The following is a 7,600-nucleotide window of genomic DNA, read 5'->3' as shown; positions in this document are numbered from 1 at the left end:
GAACATAGATAACTATTACTTTTTTCTGATCTTAGCACTTAGGAATGTGTAGATTCTTCCTCAGCACAAGCTAAAATAAAATCAAAAGCACAGAAAACTATTTAGTTGAGGTGTCATATATACAGTCCCAATCTTGATCTCAGGGTGACACTGGATGTTTGTGTTTCTGTTTCAATTATATAGCATATTGTCAAAGGCTGCACTAAGGCCTAAGTCTATCCTAGCTTTTTAAAATAATCGAGTGGTAGATATGTTCCTACTTATAGACATACATCTCTAAATGGAAAACCACTGGTTTCTACTATTTTTTATAACTTTGTCTAAGAGGGACTTGAAGCATAATATTTGTATTCAATATATCTATGAATTGTGAGAACGTCAGGAGCTCCTATTCTTTTATATTCCCAATATCACTCTCAATAAGATAGTCTTGACAAGGTAATGTGTCCCCATGTCACTGTCATACCTTTTATTTTATTTATTTATTTACACTGGGTTTAAACCCTGGGCCTTGTAGATTGTATACACAAACTACACCAGTGAATTCTTCCTTCAAGTCAATCTTCCTTTAGATTTGGCTGTGTCATCTATCCACATATAGTATGGTTCTTGAGGTGTTTAGACTTATGTTGACCTTTCAATTTGTATTAAAAATACATAAATTTTTATATACATGTAGATTAACTTTTAAATTTTCCTTTCAATTATATTTCCTTGCTTTTTATTATTGCAAGATATGTTTTTCCCTTTTAATTAAGAGTTGCAGATCAAATTTTATATATATAATATTTCATATAAATTTTAGAATTTTTTTCTCTGATCCCTTCTTCCATTAAAAGTAAAAAATGTTAACATTTTAATGAAGTAATATTTTGTATTTAGGGGGAGGTTTACATTTTGCTAAAGATGAGTTATGTCATGTATACAAATGATGTGCATGGTCAATTTTTTAATGTCCTTTTTTGTATTTACTCGAATTCTACAACATTTAAATGTATTCATGTAAACTATTATATAAATGTGACATTTATATAGAACAATGTAATGATTCAAAGTATTATTCTAACTACATACATTATAACAAAAATAGGTTTTGGACTTTATTTTTCCCACTTATTTCTCCTTATATCTTTCTCAATGTACATTGTCTTTTCTTCATGTTCTGTATTACAATTGTGTGAACCAATGCTTTTATTTCCTTCTATGTTACTATGGTGCAGACTGCAGTGATTTTTATAAGCATATGCTTCTGCTGGGAAATGATCATGTATTTTCAATAGCCAGTTTCTTCAAAGAAATTAAATTTTTTATTCCCTCTTCATTTAAAGGGAATTTATTTTCTCCATGTGTTTATTGACATTATTTGTCTCACAGATATGATTTGTTTTTGCCATTTTCTATTTTCTAAAGCTGTTGAGCTATCTTATGTTTATCAAACATTTATGTTTCTCCTAAAGAAGTGGCTATTGAACTTGCTTCCATTTTTTTTATAGGTACTGAAATTGAATTCAGAGACACTTCATCACTGAACCACATCCATACCTCTTTTTTAATGTTTTCCTCTGAGACAAGTTCTCACTTAATTTCTTAGGAACTTGCTAAATTGCTGAGACTGGCTTTGAACTATTCACCTCCTCAGTGTTCCAAGCTGCTGGGAGTACAGGCATGTCCCACCATGCATAGGTCTTACCTTCCTTTTTTGAGGTCTGGGTTTTGACATTTTTTTTTCATTATTATTTACTTTCTTTTGGTAACCAGTTATAATATCAGGAATATTTAACAATTATGCAATATGACCTGCATTTTTTTTGAGATAGGTTCTCACTAATTTGCTTATGGCCTTAGTAAGTTGCTAAGGCTACCTTTGAACTTGGAATCCTCCTTCCTTAGCTTCCTTCCATCCTTTTTCATATTTAAGGCATTTTTTTTCCATTTGTGAGGCAATTCATTTTTTTCCAATTTCTAACTTCAATTTGTACCCTTTAAATATATCATATCATAAATATATTTTATTCTAATATTTTCCAGTTTTTTTAATAAAGGTAGTATTTAAATTTCAAATGAATAATGACATTTCTGTCTTCATCATCATTTTTTAAATATTATCATTTTATTATTTTGGATGATTGAGGAAAGGTGTGCAATATTACTTATCCACATTCATAGATTTCGGTAAAATTTTGAGTTTCTACATCATTAAGTTGCTTAAGCTATATTGATCTTGAAATTGTTTTACCTTTTCTGTTTAAGTATATGGTATTTTAGCATCATTCACTACTAAATACAGTGTTTAAATACCTTATTAAAAACACTTTGGCATATCTTCTGTTTTTCATTCATATTATCGTATTTCTTTACAGTGAATGGTTTATTTCATATCAGAAAAGGATACAATGACATTTTTTATTAGGCAGATACCCCACTGTTTCAGCAGTTTTTTAAAGTACCCTTTTATTCATTTTTAATGCAGTGCAGTTTTCTTTTCTTTTTTTTTTCTTTTTTCATTGCCTAAATGACTAGATTCTCTTAGAACATTTTGTCTTTTGTTCCACACTGTTAATTATTCATATAATTATGAGGTCTATATTTATTGCTATAATGTTGAATCCTATAGCCATATATGCAACAATGTTTTTATTAATAATGAACATCATGTACACTAATGAATAAATTATAACCTAGGTATATCACCTAAGAATGTGTCAGTATGCTGTATCATTTTTAAAATAACAGAATCACCTTATGATGCGTTTTCCAGAATGTATCTGCATCATTAACTGAGGCATTATTATATATACCTTACAAGTTACAATTTTGTAATGCATAAATAATACAAAATTTTTACTTTGAAATTTATCAGAGCTCTTTTAATTTAATTTGTGTTCTAAATCCTACATCTGGCATTACTGATAATTTCTATGCTCTGTTTACTGGTAATGTTTCCAATTTTGCTCCTTTGCATAGTATTTATTCTCTATTTATAAAAATGGCCTTTCCCAAAATATTGAGATTGATATTTAGCTAGTGAATCCTTACATTTATTTATCATTTAATAGTGTACTTTGTTTTTAATCTCAACTTAGACACATTTTTTAAGGTTTATTGATATAATTATGTACATATTTTTTCTGTGGTCCTGGGGATTGAACCCAGTGCCTTGTGTATGTGAGTCAAGCACTTGACTGAGTAAGCTATATCCTAAGCTGTATTTAAGGTGTATATAAGGTGTATACTTTTATTTTTTGACATATGAACACATCCAAATAAGCAGATCAATAATCAATTAATTTAGGCATTACCCCCAAAGTATTATCTAGTACCATTTTTATTTTTTTTACTTGTAGATAAAAACACAGTATCTTTATTCATTTTTATGTGGTGCTGAGGTTCAAACACAGTGCCTCACATTTACAAGGCAAGTGCTTTACCACTGAGGTACAGATCCAGTTCACTGAGCTACAGCTACAGCCCTCTAGTACCCTTTTATAATTTCTGTGTTATGCTCTTCCCCATCACATTTCATGAAATGAATTTGATATTATTTAACAAGGCCAACACTAGATCAGAATTGAAATTATACAGATCAATGAATTATTACAATGGGAACATAACACATAACCACTATTTCTATCAAGAAATAGAACATTAATGATGCTACAAAAAAACAAAACAAAACAAAAAAAAAAAACTGTCAAGTCATCTTGATTTCTCCCTAGTGGAAACTTCAAATATTTTTTTCAACTGGCTTTTTAAAAGTATTATTTTTTAAAAAAACAAAACAGAAAAACAGAACAGAGATCACTTATTTGTTTAATTATATTAAAAATGGTAGCATTAGGTAGCCTGCTGTGTAGGAAACCAGACCTAAAAACAATCATGCTCGATGCATTTTTGGTGGATCAAATCTGAGGGTGATCCAGAAATCAGAAGACAGTGGTGCATCTCAAAATGCCAGGGATGGGGCATTAAAGTTTAGTTATAAAAAATTATCTAAGCATATAAACTGGTTGGATAGTTGAAGAAAAAAAATTGTGGTTACGAGTTACTGGAGAAAATCTGAGGGAGCTCAGATAGACCAGGTCAGGAGGTAGAGCAACAGCACATTTAAGCTGGATAAACTGTGCCTGGAGAGGAAGAAATTAGGAGTTTTGAGGGGAAAAAAAGTGTGGCATCTCTGCTAGAGCTTGAGGAGCAGAGAGTCATGTGTGTGGCCTACTAGTTTGATTACATCATGAATTCCTTGTTTTTAGGAATTTCCAAAAATGAGTCCACTTGCATAAGTATGATGTTGTCACAATATTTCTTTTCTTCTCCCACTTAGGATCCAAATTTTTCCCATCTCTGCATCTTATACATCCTCAGCAGTTACTTCTTTCTTTCTTTTTTTTCCTACCCCCTCACCAATTTTTCTTCTGCTCTTTTTAGTTTTTCTTTTCTTACACTGTTTCCTAATTAAGATCTTGAATCCCAACTATGCCACTTTATCTATGCTTTTCTCTAAAATTATTGTGGTGCTGGGAATTGGCTCATTGGAATATTGGATTCGCAGGGCCCTGACATAGGGGGCCTGTATGGTAAAAGGAGGTGTCAGATGCAGTCTGGTTTGGTGAAAGCAGAAGTGGAAGCTACATGTTGAAAATTTCTATGGAACATTAGTGTCAAAGAGTAGAATGTATCCTCATGTATGTAGTACCAAACCAGTTGCTCTAAGATTTTGCATGGCCAACAGAGGGGTTTGACAATTTCAATTAACATGTTTGTAATTTTTTGACCTTTTTAGATCTTTTGCCATTCTATTTCGAATATATATATATATATATATATATATATATATATATATATATATATATATATATATATATACACACACACACACACACACACACACACTCTACACTGAGGTACAGACCCAGTATATATATACTTAACTTTTTTGGTATGTCTTTTTTTCCTCACAAATATAAAATCTCATTCATTCTGTTATATTCACTTTCAACTACATATGTACTCTGCAAATATTTTCTCCCACTTTATGTTTTAGCTTGAATCACTGGATTTACATTGTTCATAATTTTTTTAAAATGGCCTTCTGGTATATAAATTCATAGAAATTCACAGTTAAATGTCTTTAAAATAGAGTAGCAGAGACCACTGATATTTGTAGATTCTCTTTTTCTGGTACTCAAAAAATTACCATGCATATTAATTTTGGGGTATGATCAAGGACAGGCACTAAGAGTGAATAGAGTATTAGTTGAGAGAATTCAAACCTTCAGAAGACTGGGAGAGTTTTTATGTTTCTCAGCAAAAATAAGTAAGACCTGCTCTCTGGACATGTCTTTGTCCTCTGCTCTGCATCTGGAGACAATGTATGATGCCAGTCTATCCATATCACTCACTTTCATGGATCTTTGAAGTGTCTTACTTCATTCTGCTGGCCCATTGTCCCCCCTTCTTTTTCATCCACCAGGCATGACATTTTTTTCTGTAATCTCTCAGATACTCTGTGCAAGTATAAGAATCATCTCATTAGGTATCTGCCATCTATGGTGCTATCAGATTCTGTGGAGTTTTAATGAAGAAACCTGTTGTAACATTACCATGTTCTATGTGTGTGTGTGTGTGTGTGTGTGTGTGTGTGTGTGTGTATATATATATATATATATATATATATATATATATATATATATATATATATATATATATATATAAAGATAGTTTTTCTCTCTTTATGTTTTTGAAGACTACATCACCATTAACAAAGAAGAGATATTTGTAACCTCAGAAAAACTTGCCAGCAGCCATTCAAAGCTAGAATGATTCTTTTCTAGAGCTTCTGGAAGGAGAGTGGCTTTGCTAACAAGTTGATATGAATGCTGTATCATGATAATAAAAACATCAATATCCATAAAAGAATGATTTTCTGTTATTTTAAGTTGGTGTGTGTGTGTGAATATTTTCATTAGTAGTAACAGGAATCCAGGGTTTCTATGCAAGCTGAATAGATTATTTGACCAAACTGACTGCTGCTGAAGTGGTAGTTATCAATTATAAGTAGAGGTTTTCAGGTTGTATACATATGTGCAAATTATAATTGAAAGATGTCTACCTTATTATCAGAAATGGCAATAGCTTAGGCAAATTCTTCAAATTCTTCAATATTTTAATTTTTTCTTACCTGCTGCTGAGTATGTGATTTATGTGATGTGACCTGGGAAATATTCTCTTAATCTTTGAAATAATGACTCATTATTTTATGACATATCATTTTCAAAAATAAATCTGAATATATTTTATCTTTTTCAGTGATCAAAACTGTAGGGATGATCCCAACAAATTTTCTGTTCAGATTGGCAGATTTCTATCTTGCTTCTGTCTTGGACTTGATTGAGAACAAGGCATTTTCTCATTCATGTTTCTTCTTTCATTTCTTGTGCTGAGTGAATGTGTTTGTGTCTATTTTGTGAGCTTGTGTTTTTGTTTCTGAATTGTAGGTACTAGAGTTTGTGAGATTTCGACCAATGTTTATTATTATTTATTTTAATTTATTATATATGGTAGCAGAATGCATTTCAATTCTTAGTACATATACACAGCACAATTTTTTTTTACATCTCTGGTAGTATACAAAGAAGAGTCACAAACTTAATGTCTTCATACGTGTACTTAGGGTAAGAATGTCCATCTCATTTAACCATCTTTTCTACCCACTCATTCCCCTATCTCCCCTTTTTTATATCTAAATCTTCTCCAACCCTAACCCACCAATGTTTTTAATGTGGTCAAAATAAGGGATATTTTAACTTACTTGTGTCTCTTGCTTTCTTAGTTTGTTCTTTAGCCAATTGTGAAATAACAGACTTCAGAGTGAATATTTTCAATGTAAAAATAGTGTGTAAAAGCAATCAATCAATCAATAAAATGAAATGGAAAATCCAACAAAACATATGTTTTTATGGTAATTAATATGAGTAATGTGGTGAGTTTCTGCTTGAATGATCTCTAAGGTGTGTTGTCATATGTATAAATAAAAATTTGAGAGGCAAGATTTAATTGCAATATATCCACATACAACACTTTTGCTGATGCTTTTAAAAAGTAGATTAAAACTGAACTTTCAAGATATGAAAGATTATTTTGTCAATTCTATCAATTCTATTCTGCCTGTTTTTTTTTTTTTTCCAGTTTAGTTTAAACTCTGTTTTAGGCCACAGTTTATCAAGATTTTTGCCAGAATATAGGAAAAAAAGGGTTAATAAAATCATAAAATGTAAAATTTAAAGTATCATACACATATAAATGTTACAAAATCTTGCAACCATGAAGCTGAAAATGTATAATATGTTTCTTTAATTAAGTTGAATCTATTTTGGAACATCTACCATAACATATATTTGTAAACATCTTAATAAATCATGGTAATTAACCAACCACTTAAGACTTTTGAAAGTAAGCAAGTTAAAAATGATTCATGAATTTTTACAACCACAGTAAATTTCAATTAGGTGTTTGATCCAAATGTAGTAATCAACATACACAAAACCAAAATAGCTATATTTAAATAATTAAAAACAAAGATGCCATAAACAGAGGCATGAGG

The sequence above is a fragment of the Marmota flaviventris genome, chromosome 12 (assembly GCF_047511675.1).
Source record: "Marmota flaviventris isolate mMarFla1 chromosome 12, mMarFla1.hap1, whole genome shotgun sequence".
Lineage (NCBI taxonomy): Eukaryota > Metazoa > Chordata > Mammalia > Rodentia > Sciuridae > Marmota > Marmota flaviventris.
This window is presented reverse-complemented; position numbering follows the sequence as displayed.